This window comes from Vulpes lagopus, chromosome 5 (genome assembly GCF_018345385.1).
Source record: "Vulpes lagopus strain Blue_001 chromosome 5, ASM1834538v1, whole genome shotgun sequence".
In the NCBI taxonomy this organism is placed as follows: Eukaryota; Metazoa; Chordata; class Mammalia; order Carnivora; family Canidae; genus Vulpes; species Vulpes lagopus.
In genome coordinates this window covers 97057777-97074765 of record NC_054828.1, presented here as the reverse complement: position 1 = coordinate 97074765, position 16989 = coordinate 97057777, and positions in this window count along the sequence as shown.

Genomic DNA, 16989 nt, shown 5'->3' with positions numbered 1-16989 from the left:
TATTTATTTATTGATGAGACACAGACACACACACACACACACACACACACACACACACACACACACACAGATTGAGAGAGAGACAGGCAGAGGGAGAAGCAGGCTCCATGCAGGGAGCCCGATGTGGGACTCGATCCTAGGACTCCAGGATCACGCCCTGGGCTGAAGGCTGACGCTTAACCGCTGAACCACCCAGGGATCCCCAACCTCTGAGGTCCTTTTGGAGATCCATTTGGAAAAGGACTGAGGGCATCATTACCATGTACATTTGCCATGACATTGTATAGGATCCTTCCTCATGCAGCCTGGCCTCCCTTTCAGTTAGAAGTCTGAGGGGCAAGGGATCATAATTTTTTATTGGGATGGCTGCCTTGAACCTTTATCATCCATCCTGATTCCTTTTAGTTGTATAAATTAAGCTATATCTTGCCCCCTAGGAATACTATGTTTTAATACTATCTCTCTAATTCTCTGTGAGAACAGACTCCTCTGGCTGCCATGAATCACTACCGTTCTTGTCATGTATTACAGTCAGCTCATCCGTCTTGCTGCTGGCAGTGGCTGGCCGTCACCTGGCCTTGGTTATTCTGAGATTCCGTCATCCCTATTAGGATTAGAAGCATACTTTCTTTCTTTCTTTCTTTCTTTTTTTTTTTTTAGATTTTATTTATTCATGAGAGACAGAGAGAGAGAGAGGCAGAGATACGGCAGAGGGAGAAGCAGGCTCCACATAAAGAGCCCAATGTGGGATTTGATCCTGAGTCCTCAGGATCACACCTGGAGCTGAAGGCAGAGGCTCAACCACTGAGCCACCCAGGCGCCCCAAGCATACTTCTTTCTTAACTGGCATCTCCCATCTAGCCCTGGTCTAGAAAGGAGCCACCACTGAACTTCTCACTTATGCTGCTGGCCGTGTTCACCAGCCCAAGCCTTCTCACTCAAGAGAATAAAACATTCTTCAGGTCTTCTTGTGGACCATAGCCACCTGGTGGGTTTTCTTTTTTTTTTTTTCTGGTGGGTTTTCTGTCTCAGTAGCCTCTCTACACTAGCAGGCCCATTTCTCTGAGTTTTTGGATCCCTTCACCCCTATTTGCCATGGTGGTTCTGACAGTTCTGTTTCCCTTAGTGTGGGCCATTGCTTTTCCTAAGTTTCCATGAGCCAGCCAAGTGGAGCTTTTTTAAAAAAAAAAAAAAAAAAAAAAGATTTTATTTATTTATGAGAGAGAGAGAGAGAGAGGGAGGGAGAATGTGTGTGTATGTGTGTGTGTGTGTGTGTGCATACGTGGGGGGAGGGGCAAAGGGAAAGGGGCAAGCAGATTCCATGCTGAGCACAGAGACAGATGTGGGACTGGTTCCCAGGACTCTGAGATCATGACCCAAGCTGAAGTCAGATGCTTAACCTACTGAGCTACCCAAGCACCCCTAGAGCATTAGTGCATTGCCAGGGTGCTAAATCCTGTACTACACGACAGTGCTCCCAGCTTAATCCATTCTCCCTTATCTAACTTCATGTTTTGCCTTACTTGGTGCAGCATGAGGAGAACCCAGTCCCGTGGATTCCCCAGCTCCTGCTGGACACACTGGCCATGTCCCGCAGTTCCTCTGGTGTTCCATCCCATCCTCACCCTGTAGGCCTGCTATCTTCCTGCTGTGGCCAAGCAGGAGGTAGCCCCGGCACTCCAGCAGCTCTAAGGCCTGGCTGACATGTGGGCAAAGAACAGTGAGCCCTTTTTCAGATTGGACACTTTAAGAATGAAAGAGGGACGCTTGGGTGGCTCAGCGGCTGAGCATTTGCCTTTGGCTCAGGGCGTGATCCTGGAGTGCTGGGATGGAGTCCCATATCAGGGTCCCTGCATAGAGCCTGCTTCTCCTTCTGCCTGTGTCTCTGCTGCCCTCTGTGTGTGTGTGTGTGTGTGTGTGTGTGTGTGTGTCTCGTAAATAAATAAATAAATAAATAAATAAAACTTTAAATAAATAAATAGATAAATAGATAAATAAATAAATAAATAAATAAATAATAAAAGAAAGAAAGAAAAAGAAGCCACTCCATCAAATACTATAGGTAGTTGTGCTGATAGGGACTTAGACCAAATCCTTTTTCCTTCCTTTAGGCAACATTGAATGAGAGTGGACACAACCATGACTTCTCTTAGGACAACAAGGCCAACTTAGAAGATGGATTGCAATCAGGCTTCCCATCCCGGCCCAGGCTAATGTAATATGTCATTATTTTTGGTGCCAGAAGAGGTGTTGGTTGTTGTACATACCCTGCCTTGACTGGTCAGCAGACAGCCCAGGGCAGTGTGATCATCCATCACCACTCACATGAGATAGGTTAGACTGTTTACTAGTGGCAGGCAATTATGTACCTGATATTCCCTGTAAACAGTACTGTTCACTTGGGGCAAAGGTATATTCGAAGTATAACTATCCAGCTATCATATAGCCCAGGCCAACACTGTGTCCTGCCCGAGATGATTTAGATTCTGCTAATAGCAAGTTCAAGTTACCTCAGCAGCAGCATTTTGCTAATGTGAAGCCAAGGTCCAATTCTTACAAGACTGGTGATTGGGATTAGCCATGTAAAGGAAACTTAAGTACCAGAAAGAACCTATAAGAGAGAATACTTTCTAGAAAAATACTTCCAAAGTATTCAAAGGAGGACCTCTCAGTGGTTTGTCAGCAGGGTCAAAAGGGGTAAGACAGATTCAGCAATCCATGGGAATTTTGTGGGTTTTTTTTAATATGTTGGGCCCAAAGTCTCCATTTTCCAGGCCTTAATTTAAGGTCTCCACTAGAATAGGTGTCCTGTAGTTAAGTTGAGGGCAGTAGTGATAGTGTGGGACCAGGTTACTGAAGTGCTCCAAGATGACAGGCAGAGCCAGGTGTTCTGCAGCCAAGAGAGGTCTAAGGTATTCCTTCACCACGAGCCTGGGTGGTTGCTCTACTTACATGGTCGTGTAGTTGGTCCAGTCCCTGCAAGCCTCTGGCTCCTGTTCATGAATCACTGAACACATAGCAACATACATTTTGGAGGGTTTATTTAGGACTAGCACGATTGACTCCAACTGTCCATTGGGAAGAGTTTTCTTTTTCATGCAAAGTTGTAAACACTTGTTTTCTGTGACTGCACGGCTGCACGGACCAAGCACATTCCACTGGCCTTTAACTTGGCTGATCCATCTATGAATGGGGCCCAGGCATCCTCTGAGACCTTGGTGCACTAGTGCCCCCAAGAAGCTGGAGGCGCTGGCATGAACTTTTCCTCTGGGGTCACTGCATCTGGGGATGTCTGATCTCATTTTTATGCAGCATCATGACTCTTTTGATGCCTGGAGGCTCCAGCCTGTGGAGTAGCCAGTCACTGACTTTTGCAGTTTAAAAGGCTCACAGGTGGGGCATCTGGGTGACTCAGTGGTTGAGCATCTGCCTTTGGCTCAGGTCATGATCCCAGAGTCCTGGGATTGAGTCCCACATCGGGTTTCCCACAGAGAGCCTGCTTCTCCCTCTGCCTGTGTCTCTGCCTCTCTCTCTCTGTGGGTCTTATGAATAAATAAAGAAAAAAAATCTTAAAAAAAAAAAAAAAAGACAAGAGAAAAGGCTCACCGGGACTAACTGGTCAGAGGGGGTGGGCAGCGCAGACAGACTGTGGGACAGTGGTCTTAAGCACTCCTGCCCACACCAGCTCTTCCATCAGTGAGGTAGGCTCATTCCCACATCCGTACTGCCTCCCCACACCACAGGGCCTGGCTGGGGCACCTGCTGGGTCCCTCACGGATATTCATTCCACTGGCGCTGTCCTTGTAGCATCTGCCCAGTGGGGTCTCTTACCATCAAGAGAAGTTCTACACATACTTGAAATAGCTGTGTGTCCCCACACTGTGGAGGGTGCATGACCTGGACACAATTGTTCCTGTGGGCTAAGGTCATTCTTGAAGGGGACTCAGCTGGGAGTAACTAGCAGTGAATACCTTGGCAGCTTGAGGAGTGAGTCCTGATAGGGATTCAGGGAAGTGCCCGGAGGTCTACTACTCACCCTAAAGTCATTGTGTTCATACTGCCACCACAATGAGACTCCAGCAGGCTGTCACATCATTCTGGGAGGCTAGCCACTTCTAGGAGATACGGCATGTGGTAACATCAGGGAATTCCATGATTTGGGCACACAGCCCACATTTTTTTGTCATAAAATAGTGTCTCGTGGCCAAATAATTTGTGGGACACTATTATAATTGAATAAGCATTTGTAAATGTACATACAGTGATGTTGATAGAAGTGCTGTGGGCAGGTAAACAAATCCATACCAAGAATATGTTTCGGGATGCCTGGGTGGTTCAGCGGTTGAGTATCTGCCTTTGGGTCAAGCCATGATCCTGGAGTGCTGGGATCGAGTCCCACATCGGGCTTCCTGCATGGAGACTACTTCTCCTTCTGCCTATGTCTCTGCCTCTCTGTGTGTGTGTGTCTCTCATGAATAAATAAATACAATCTTCATTAAAAAAAAAAAAAAGAATATGTTTCTGTTCACTTTCCTTCTTTGCCCACCACAACCACATAGGGGAGGTCAATGCAGATGTGGTAACAGTCATTAACCCTGCATCTTTCAAATTTTTATGGAACTAATTTCTGCAATGTCCCAGAAGCACAGAATTTTGGGGTTTTATCTTGGCTGTAGGAGGCCTATTCAAGGACTTCATTTGGCTGTTCTTACTGTAGTAGTCCTATTCGTCTGGTAAAGGAAGCAAGGCTGGCAAAATAGCCGCACAGTGTGTCTGTGATCCCACCTGACCCTCTATGAGATGGACTCTGGCCAACACTTATCTTTCTGTCCTCTCTAATCCTTTCTCCAATGAATCACAGTGCTCCAGGGATTAGGCTCAGATAAGCACCAGTATCTACAAATGTGGCTTTCAGTAAAATGAGCATAGACTGAGATTAAAGCACCTGATTCCCAATCCTCTCTCTTGCTAGGCGTGTATCGGGAAAAATCCTTAAACTCTCTGAGCCTGTTTACTCATTCGTAAAGCCAAAAATATTCTTCTGATTGTTTCTTGTTTGTGCTGATATGATAAGATTACACATTGAGTGCTTTACACCCTGCCTAGGATACAGCCTAACACCCATCAGGACCATCCACTTCTTCCAGAAAGCATAAAGAAGAATATAAATATATATATTACTATCTATGAGTATTTTAATAGCTCATTTTATGCATTTTTAATAATTTCTCATTTATTTCTAATTTTTTGTTACTTCTTTTTTTAAAAGATTTTACTTATTCATTTGAGAGAGAGAGAAAACACGTGAGCATGGGCAGGGGGTCAGGTAAAGGCAGAGGGAGAAGCAGACTCCCTGCTGAGCAGGGAGCCCAGGACCCTGGGATCATGACCTGAGCTAAAGGTAGATGCCTAGCTGACTGAGTCACCCAGGTGCCTCTTTTTTGCTTCTTAATAACAGAACTTAGGGATAGGAACTTAGGTCTAGGTCACTCATTAGGTTGAATGAATATTCTTATGTGACAGATTGGATAATAAGGACCAGAGAATCAAATGACTTGATCCTTATCTTCCAGTAATTGAGCTATGAGATTTATCTCTTACTTCTTAACATCTAATCTGTACCCCTAGTCTAAGATTTAATTTGGGAAAGATTTTATAAAAGTTCATAAGACTGTAGAAAATATGTGCTCTAACCATAGCTTGTAGCAGTGTGAATTGGTAAAGCATTGCTGTAGAGCAAATATCGTTAAAACACCAATTTCTGGATGCCAGCCTTAGTTTGTGATCCAGTAGGACTGCGGTGGGGCCAAAGAATTTGCATTTATGATAAGTTCCCAAATGATGCTGATCCTGATGCTGCTGGTCCACAGACCACACTTAACTACTGATGTAGAGTATTCAGAGTTTTCTGTTACTTTTTTTTTCTTTAGAGAGAGGGAGTAGGGGAGGGGCAGAGGGAGAGGGAGAGAGAGAATCTTCAGTAGGCTTCATGCCCAGCGGGTGGGGGGGGGGGGTTGGATGGGGATGGGGAGGGGGAGTACGGGGTTGGGTTGGGGTCGATCTCACAATCCTGAGCTCATGACCTGAGCCAAACTCAAGAGTCTGATGCTTAACAAACTGAGCCACCCAGGTGCCCTGAGTTGTGGTAACATTTAATTGAAGCCAGAAAAATATTCATAAACTTCGACCCAGAATAAATGAAGATAAGCAGCCCCCACCTCAACATTTGCTTCGGATGCTCCTCAACTGATCCCCCAGGGTCTTGCCACAGGCCCTCCTGGTCATGTGGATAAGCCCCTCAGCAACAGTAAGCACAGCGGAGGCCTGACTCATGAGGGCAGGGGGTAGCCAGGCTCTCAGGGTGTGGCTAAGGCAGAAGAGAGGTAGGGCATTTGGAGGAGCCTCAGCCCTTCATCCTACTTAAGCGTTTCCCATGGCCAGTGTAAGCATCTAACACATCACAGATTTGACTGATTTATCTCCTTTATTGCTTGACTCCCTCACCCCTCTACAGTGTAAATTCCCTAGAGCAAGAATTTTTGTGTTTGGGCCAAGAACAGTGCACGAATCATAGCAGGTGTTCGATAAGTACTGATTGAATGAATGACTATACACCCACATCTTTATGTTTATGATACTGTTTCTATAAGGATCTGCAAGGAAATGGCAGGAGACCTCCTGTGGGTAAGGGAAATGGGAGAAAGAGTGGGAGTGAGCATAATTTTCACTGACTCTGTTCAGCCTTTGAATTTTTCCTACCCATTGTTAAAAACAAGACAAGAGGCTCCAAATAAAATTGTTCATGCTGCGCCCCACATCACCAAACCAAGAGTGACAGAAAGGGAATAATACTAAAGCAGTCGATCAGGAGTCACCTGATCAACACTAGTTAGGCGACCTGCCTGAGAGACCCGTGCCATCCCCTAAGGGAAATTAACCTTGCAATACCCTATCCATTTTTCCCCCTAATATGACTTCCTTCCTTGTTCTTGCCCCTTCTGGCTATAAAAGTCTTTCATTTTGTATAGCTCTTCAGAGCTCTTTTCTGTGTGTTAGGTTGAATGTTGCCAGATTATAATTACTTTTTGCTCAAATAAGCGATTTTTAATGTGCCTCAGTTTATCTCTTTTTAAGATTTGTTTGAGGGATGCCTGGGTGGCTCAGCGGTTGAGTGCCTTCCTTCGGTTCAGGGTGTGATACTGGAGTCCCAGGATCAGGAACTAGGATCGAGTCCCACATTGGGCTCCCTGCATGGAGCCTGCTTCTCTCTCTGCCTATGTCTCTGCCTCTCTCTCTCTCTGTGTCTCACATGAATAAATAAATAAAATCTAAAAAAAAAAAGATTTGTTTATTTGAGAGAGAGAGAGAGAGAGAAGAGAGAGCACAAGTGGGGGTAGGGGAAGAGAGAAAGGAAGGAGACAATCCTCAGGCCGACTCCCTGCTCAGCATGGAGACCCATGAGGGGCTTGATTCCAGGACTCTGAGATCATGACCTGAACTGAAATCAAGAGTCAGATGCTCAACTGACTGAGCCACCCAGACACCCCTATCTTTTAACACTATGTATTTTACCTAGCTAATCAAAAATAAGTTTGATCCTTATTCTTCTTATTATTTTAAGTAAGCTCTACATCCATTGTAAGGCTTGAACTCACAACCCTGAGATCAAAAGTCACAAGCTCTATCGACTAAGCCAGCCAGGTGCCCCTAGAGCCCTATTATTGATTAGGAAAAACAAGTTGTAAGAGAAATAATGGGAAAAAAAACATAAGGACCACACACCACTAAGTATGGTGAGATGGTCACATGGGGCTGCTTGAGAATACCCCCAGACAGGCTTGAGGGAAAGCTCAATGCTTACTGAGTGTCCTGCCATGTGGCCTACGTGGCCTGGACCTGAGGCCCCACCTCAACCCCTCCCTGTGCCTGGCCTTGCCCCAGACTAACCCTGAGTGGGTGGTTCCCAGAGTTCCCTCCTGGAAACCAGAAGTTTCCAGCCCTTCCCACCCACCCATCTTAGTTACAAGTGTCAAGTAACAGCAGTCGGTAGTTAATGGCAGAAAGAGAGACTTGCCTGTAGCTGCTTCTGGAAGGAAAAAGTACCTCTAACCCCCATGAACTAAAAGGCCAAATGAGCACCCAGAGGTCTAGAAGGGAGACAGAAGAAAATACATAAAGAGAAATGGGAGGAGTTGTGCACTAGGTCTCATGTGATTAGTAAGCATCTTGGGGTGGGAATGAGGGGTTACTGGGAGTGGGGTTGAGGAGCTAGAGGTCCCTGAGACCAAAGGAGGAAGCCCAAGTGGAATCACCAAGAGAAGCAGCTTGAAACTGGGAGAGCCAGACAAGAGATCTGTTAGAGGAATTTCAGAAAGAGAGACAGTAAACTGTAAATGCGCTCTGGCTTTGTTCAGGAGCGCCTTCCACCTGAGGTGACTGCCCATCTAATTATTTATTCAATAAATGTTTACTGTTGTGTCAGACCCTATGTCAGAAATAGGGTCTTTCTGGACTTATCCAGGAAGGCCCGAATATCACTGCCTCGTAAAAAGTCTCTAGAAGACCTCTTCCATGACTATTGGCCTTCTTGACCTCAGCAGATGTGGAAACTCTAGGAGAGGGGGGCCTCCTTCCCCTCTGGATCTTTCTGTTGCCTCTGACCGCACAGCAGCATCTGTGCTTGCCCAGCAGAGGGCAGCCAGAGCCTGGGCACCACTTTCCTAGCAACTTGCTTAGGAAACTGGACAGATGGGTACCTAGCCCCCTCACTGCCCACTGAAGCTTGGGCATGGTGCCCACTTGCTGGTGGCAGCAGCCCGAGAGAAACAGGATGCACCAGGAGGCTGTAAAAAAAAAAAAAGGCTGTTTTGAATTCTCTCTAAGCTGTGGCAGCTCTGCCTGGCAGATGCTCAGCCCTGGCGCTGTGCCACATTCACCCTCTCTAGGGTCCTGGGATGAAGGATCATTTCTTTCTCATCCCATTGCAGGCTGCTTGCCCCGTTTCTACTCGTTCAGGATCTGGTTTTCCAAGGCATAGAGTCCCCAGAACTGGAAGGGACTTGGGAACTGCTGGTCTAGGAGTGGCCATTTCAAATAACTTCAAAGGCAGGCAGGGAGCCTCAATTTGTCTTACTGACTCAGGGTGAGACGGTGGGGAATGACAGTGGCTGTATGAGCTGGAGACAAGCCTGGCCAAAGCACCTACATTCACTGGGCTCCTCACCAAGAGGAAAAGAAAACACCAGGGGCTGCGCTGGGACGCTGGCTTCCAGGCCTCTCTTTCATCTTATGGTGAGAAACTGAGGTCCTGAGAGGGAACACAAGTTGCCCAGGATCAGGCCCGATTATTCCCTTTCTCACCAGTGGGGTCTCTCTGGTGTCATTCCCCTCTTTCAAACTCGGTAGCTGGGCATGATTTGGACTTCCAGCTCCGCCTGCCCTGCGGGCTGCTTGGTCCTGGATTACTTCATTTCCTTCCTTGGCCTCCGATCCCCTGTTTGGAGAAAGTAGCCTCCCCCAGGATACAGGGCCCTCCTTTTCCTCACAGTGAGTCACAGCTTCGGAGCTGACTTGCGGACAGCTTGACTCCAAGACAGAACTTCCCTCCCACAGCTTTTTCCAATGAATACCTCCAGCTGTGGCACACTGTGGCACTCCACTTCCTCTGGCCACCTCAGGACAGCTAGAAACTTCTATTTACTCAGGTCTTTTACTCCTTGAAATGAGGTCCTATGGAGAAGTACCCAGGGGACTTTCAACCTTGATTCCCCAGATCTCACCAAGAAGTAATGCCTAGCGGCATGAAGTGCTGATTCCCCACATGGTGTGAAGAAGGTCCTAGGGATACAGCATGTGTCTGTAATGGCTTTGCAAAGATTGAGCATGTTTTTTTAAAAATCCAGTGTTGGGGCACCTGGGTGGCTCAGTAGGTTAAGTGTCTGCCTTTGGCTCAGGTCTTGATCCCAGGGTCCTGGGATGGAGCCCCACATCAGGTTTCCTGCTCAGTGGGGAGCCTGCTTTTACCTCTCCCGCATCCCCTGCTTGTACTCTCTGTCAAATAAATAAATGAAATCTTAAAAAATTTAAAAATAAAAAAAAATTAAAGTCTTTAAAAAAATAATAAGTTAAAAAAAATCCAGTGTTGTACAAGTGTATCCTCAACGCAGGCATACTGGCATTTTCACTCTGTCCAGGAGAATCAGCAGGCTTGGTGGAGATGCCTCATTAGGGCTCAGCCTCCTGAGTGGCAGGAATAGGGCTATGGCCTCATTACCTGTCATAGAGACACCTTTGGTACCTGGGATGGAGCCAGTCCTGTGAGGAGTGTCAGTTGTTCTCACCATGAGTAATCTGGGTGAGGATTATTAGCTCCTGCTTGCAAGCACCTCCCAAGCAGCTGTACAAAAGATGATCAGGGTCCTGAAAATCCCATCTCAAGAGAACATCATCTCAAGAATATCATTTGGGGGGAGGAAATAAGGGCATTTAACTACTTATTCAAGGGAAAAGAAAGAGAAAAAGTGAAAACTAGACTAATGAGATCAGTTAGCTGCAGGGCATGGTGAAAACAGGATGGAAAGGCCAGAGGGAATGAGGGGGATGATGCTTCTCTGAAATATCTTCTTGTTCTGACTTGGCTTTTGGAGCCGTTTTGATTTTTCAAAAAATAAATTTATTTTCATTTCAAAAATAAATAAAAATAACATGAAAGTCACTAGGATGGGGAAACCCCTAAAAACGGGATATACTTTGAAATAAGTAGTAAAGAATGCCCTTTGACTTCTATCTCACATTCCAGTGAAAATAATTGTTCCCTTATATGTTAAACACTACCCTGCAGTTCACTTAACCTGTGCAACATCTCTAAATGGTAGGTGCTGTTACGATCCTAGTTTTACAAGAGAGGAAGTCATGCCTCAGTGGGATTCAGGAAGCTGCCAAGGTCCCAGGGACTTGAACTCAGATTTTGTACCAGGTCTGTAGGAGGTCTCAGTTCTCAGATCATATTATATTCTCAGCTCTGTGTCAGACACAGAAGAATGAATTAGCCCCCCTGGGTTCTAAGAATCTACAACCTTAGTAATTAACATTTAACACCATGAAGCTATAAAAATAGGGAAATGAATTAGTCCCTTATCATTCATAAAGATGTAAAGGCCATAAAGATTTCAGGAATTCTGAGCATTCCTTGAGGGCTGGCTTCCTGGAGGAGATGAGATCGTAGGTAGGATTCAGGTTGGTGTGGGAAAGGGGGCAAAGGAATTCCAGGCAGTAGAACCCACTGAGAGCAGAGGTGCAGGAAAGGGGTTGGTGCGGGGAGCCAAGAAGACCAGACTTTGCAGAACAATGGACAACATAGAAGAGTGCATACGTAACCTTCTTGGAGATGTGTTGGGGTTCAAAATCAAGCTGAACATTATGGGAGGAAGGTGTCCACAGTGAGGCTGGGATGAGGTCAGTGAATTCTCACAGGCCCTAAACGTTAGCCCTTTCATAGCTGTAAATTGATATTTGATATTTGTCTAGACTCTTTCCAGTTAGTAGGGGCTCAACGAAATTACTAGGAAAAGGTAGACACTATAGTCTGGATCAACAGGTTCAAAACTCCTTTTGCATGCAAAGGAGAAATGAAATGCTAGCTCTTTTGGTTGCTTTTGCTCTCCTCTTCCATCTCTACTTCCTCGGCGGAGATTCACAAGCAGAAAGAGGAGCCACTCCCAGCTTGTTTGCTGAGCGGAAAGGCAGACTGTTAGCCTTGCACCAGTCTCAAGCCAGCCTGTGGGCAGCCCCCAGGCTATGCAAGGAGAGGTGTTAAGGGAAAGCACTTCTCATCTCTTCAGCTGGAGGGTTTAATGCTCAGCCAGGATAATGAGAGGAGACAGGGAGAGCAAGCAAGGAGGCTGGGGGACACAGAGGGAAGGAAAGCAGGCCGAGCCCAGTGGGCAGACACCAGTGCTGGTTCTGGCTAGGTAGCAAAGTGGAAACATGAAGAAAATCAAAATCTGGACATTTGTATCAGACGAATGGTTAACTGTATATCCTAAGTTTTTATCAGCACCCATATTCAGATAAACCTGAAAAGCTTATCTTGAACCAGGGACCATTACAACAATAGCTTTCAAATTGCTGCCCTCAGGACACCTGGGTGGCTCAGTGGTTGAGCGACTGCCTTTAGCTCTGGGTGTGATCCCGGGGTGCTGGGATGGAGTCCCACATCAGGCTCCCCACAGGGAGCCTGCTTCTCCCTCTGCCTTTGTCTCTTGCCTCTCTGAGTGTGTCTCATGAATAAATTACTAAAATCTTAAAAAAACAACAACAAATTGTTGCCCTCTGTGTGGTGTAGGGTCATCCCCTTGTGAAATAACAGAACTGAATCTCACATCTCTCAGAGGATGAAGTCATCATCTGGCCCCTTCTGATCTTTTCATAGCTGCCTGCTGCCTGTTCCCTCCCCAGCACTTGCCCCCAACCCTGCCTTGGGGCAGCCTCACCAGCCCCAGCCACACACCACCTCCTAAGGGAGCCTGGGGACTCTGGGGTGAGGTGGTGGCTCCCTCCTGGGAACTGGGAGGAGGGGCGCCCACTCCTCTGTCTGTGTGGTTTTCATATCCTGTTCCCAGTGACTGTCTTTCCACCCTCAGGCTCGGAGCTTAGTCTTGCTTTTTTTCTGTACTAGAGCAAGATACAGTTTTTGACAGTATTTGTTTAGTATTTGAGGAATGGCCATTTTCCCTTACAACAATGTTCCTTAAACTTTTTAAACCACAGCTCTCAGTAAAAAATATCTTTTACACCATGACCCAGTTTACACAGACTCATCATACACACACCTAACTGAAACAAAAGTTTCAAGAAATAATACTTACTGTGTTAGATGCACTCTGATATTTTCTTTATTTCTCTCTCTTTCCTTCTCCTTTAAAGTGTTTATTGGGACTTACAGGTGCAAAGCCACAGTCCTAAAGAAAAAGAAGCTGTTGTAGCTCAAATGAGAAGAGCTTCCCTTCCAAGCCAGGATCAGATTAGGATTAAGCTGTAAACAAATGAGGGCCTCAGCCAGCCCTGATGTGTGCACCAGAAGGGCCTTGGCCTTATTATGAAGCAGAGGGCTGGGTGGGCTTTATTGACCATTGATGGACCTCAGCGCGGGGCTACTGTGACCATTGGCATTTTTCCTGTTCGGACCCTCACAGTTTTCCGTCTTTCCTTGACATAGCCATCCCCACCTCACAAAGAGTTCCTCCCGTGGCACTCCGTGCAGACCTCTGTGATTGCTCTTATCACGCCAGACCGAAATGTAAGTCTTTTCCCCGTGGCTGGCTGCTCAACTGAATTCCTGGAGGGAGCCTAGCTTTCCTATGTCAAGAAGGGGTTGGGGTGTGTCTGAGATGAGTGGCTGCACTCTTGGGGTCTGCAGGCGCTCGTCTCTTCCTGACTGCGGCCTGGGTAGGGGGTTGCCACGGGCTCAGGGTGGTGAGAGCAGGGAGGAGCAGGATGGGCAGGTGCTGCCCACAGGCAGGGAGCAGTGGTGGCTGGAATTCAACAGGGAATTTACAAAACTCATTTATCTCTTCACTTTGTATAGAAATCTCACAATTTAAGAAATGAAGACGAGGGACACCTGGGTGGCTCAGCAGTAGAGCGTCTGCCTTCGGCTCAGGGCGTGATCATGGGATCCAGGATCGAGTCCCTCATTGGGCTTCCTGCAGGGGGCCTGCTTCCCCCTCTGCCTTGTCTGTGCCTCTTTCTCTTCTGTCTCTTACAAATAAATAAATAAAATCTTAAAAAATAATAATAAAGGAAGACGATAAGCCTGAGCTTCAGGGTAAACTTTGACACTCGAAAGCAGGCTCTTGGGACTGGTGACTGGAGTCACTGATGAACTAATTAGAGTCGCAGGTGGAGGGGCACCTAGGGGACTCAGTTGGTTAAGCGTCTGCCTTTGGCTCAGGTCATGATCCCAGGGGCCTGGGATCAAGCCCCGAGACAGGCTTTCTGCCCATGGGGAGCCTGCTTCTACCTCTCCTGCCTGCCCCTGCTCTCCTCTCATTATCTCTCTCTGTCTCTCTCACTCACTCTCTCAAATAAATAAAATCTAAAAAAAAAAAAAAAAAGGAACGGCAGGTGGCAACCAATGGCCCAGCACCAGGAACACAAAGGTGACCCAAGTCTTTCCTGACTAGTTAATCCAAGCCCAGAGCCTCCAGAGCTCCCACCTCTTCTCTTCTCTGTTATACATCACCCTGAGCAAGTAAGGAGAATACAGGGACAGAGGGTGGTGAATGCCGTGTCCCTCCATCTCTCAATCCAACATGCTAATAGTCCTGGTAGAAAATTTTCATGTAACTGTCAGAAATGACACAGATCATGACACATCAGTAGCACATAAATCACAGCACTACAATGGGACACATAAGTTATGGTTCTGCTTGTCCTATGATGGGGGTAGCCACACTTTCACAAAGAAAGAAACAACAAACATTGCTAGCTCCATTCTGCACAGGGCCCAACACCACAGAAGGGAACCTGGCATCTGATTCCAGAACATTCCAGCTGGTTTCTGCCTGCATCTGGGCCCCACTCCCTTTGTGTCTTTGTTCTTTCAACCTTACTGAATGCCTTCTAGCAGGATAGCACTGTGGTATCTCCCACAGGGGAGGAAATTTAACTTGCAGAAGGATTTGCGCAAGCAGCTCTGCAGGTTAAAAAGAAACAAAAACGAATTCCTCTTAGCTGTTTGCCTAGTTCTGCTTTCTGTTACACACCCAAGTTATAATCCACCGTAAGCATTATCACATGGGGAAGAGAACCTGGCCCTTGTTCCCTCTGAGCTGACCTCTCTCGTGTAACTAAGGTAAAATGAGAAGGCCGTGGCCTGAAAAGAACAAAGGTCTGAGCAGAGACTTTGGCTCTGCCACTCACAATCCCTGTAGTCCTGGGACGAGACTGACTCTGAACCCAATTTCTTCTCCTCTGTAGCATGAGGACAGCCATGCTGCTCCCCAGGCCACTGCAAGGAGGGGAATGAGGGGATAGAGTTGGGAACAGCTAACCTTCGTGAAGCTGGTAACTTTCTGAAGTGACCACGCAAGCCCACTGGCTTCAGGGCAAGGAAGAGAGACAGAGGTGGTGAGCCAGACCGGACAGAGTAGGCTTTCCCCATTGTGAATCAGTGGAAAATAAAGCTGGGTGGTTGAGGGCCCAGTCATGGAAAAACCTCAGCCAGACGGAACTGGCTGCATTTTGTCCTGTAGGCAGTGGTAGCAGGTGAAAGACTTCATGAAAGTAACGGTTTGGCAGATTAGTCTGGCCTAAAGTCTGGTTGGAAGCAGGGTGAGACTGGAAGCTGGGAAGAGCGGTGAGCAGCTGGACTTAGGAGGCTTAGAAGGACTGGGGCGGGCAGGGGGGAGCAGGTGTGAGAGGCAGGCCCCAAGAGGAGTCAAAACTGGGTTTCTGATAGCTCTATATATTCCCCGCACCGCTTCTTTCTTTCTCCCTGTCTGTTTTTCTCCTTCTTGTCCCATCCCCACCCCTACCCCCACCTTCATTATCAGCCCTGTGTCCTTCTACCACCTAAGGAGGCAGGCAAATGTGGCCCAGCAAATGCTGCTGATGATAAGATGCTGCCTGGCAGGCCTTCCTGGGTAAAGCTGCTCTGGCTGGCATTGATTGGGTCATGAGCGGGGAGAGCAGGCCCACGTTTTCTTTAGTATGTGAGTGAGAAAAGCTACTGCAGGTTAGACCTCACAGGAAGCTGGAGCCAAGTGACAGCACCTGACATCAAGTGCAGTACAACTGGGTGGGTGAGAAGAGAGGTGATACCTCTATGCTGCTGAGGCCCATTGCTCCTTCTACTCTAAGCCAAAGAAATCAGGTCACTCGGTTCACTTGCCAGACACTGAGGGACTGACTGCTGCCTCTGGGGGGATCAACTATAAAGAAATGTTCATGAAATAGTGGCTGAGACAAGGCACCTGGGTGAGGATCTCAAACTGGTAGCACCTGGGCTTATGAATTTACCAGTCCCATCCTAGAAGGCACAAAGAAATACAAAGATGTCCCAGGGGCACCTGGGTGGCTCAGTTGGTTAAGTGTCTGCCTTCAGTTCAGGTCATGGTCCTGGGGTCCTGAGATCAAGTCCGGCATCTGGCTCCTTGCTCAGTGGGGAGTCTGCTTCTCCCTCTACCTCTCCCTGCCTCTTCCCTTGCTCGTGCTTTCTCTCTCTCTTTCTGTCAAATAAATAAATAAAATCTTTAAACAAAAACAAACCAAAGATGTTCCAGGAGCTTCCAACATCGCTGGGAAAACTAAAACAAAACAAATACACAGGCCAATATGTTGGGCATACCAGACCCAATGTATGGGGCAGACACTGGTATTTTGAGTTGAGCTTACACAGGAGCTCTACTCCTAATGAGGTCATGAGAAAAGGGTATGTAGAAGTCAGGGGCAACTTGCTGGAAGAGACAGTTCTCAACTGGAGACAAGGTAGGGATGCTCCCAGATAGGGACAGGCAGGAGGAGCCAGTGTTGAGAAGGTGCACATGCAGCTCAGGACCTCTGAGGTGTTTGCACAGGGCGGTAATGATGAACACAAAACACAATCCAGGAAAAGTAGGGGGTATGTGGGAGCTGAATTAGGGAGAAATTTTTTTAAAGATTTTATGTTTATTAAAAAAAAGATTTTTTAAAAAAATATTTCATCAGGATGCCTGGGTGGCTCAGTGGTTGAGCGTCTGCCTTTGGCTCAGGGTCGTGATTCCAGAGTCCTGAAATGGAGTCCCATATCAAGCTCCTTGCAAGGAGCCTACTTGTCCCTCTGCCTATGTCTCTGCCTCTCTCTCTGTCTCTCATGAATAAATAAATAAATAATTTTAAAATATATTTTATCCATTTATTTGAGAGAAAGTACCCAAGCAGTGGGAGAGGGGCAAAGGGAGAAGGAGACTCCCCACTGTGCAGGGAGCCCAACCATCAGGACCTGAGCCA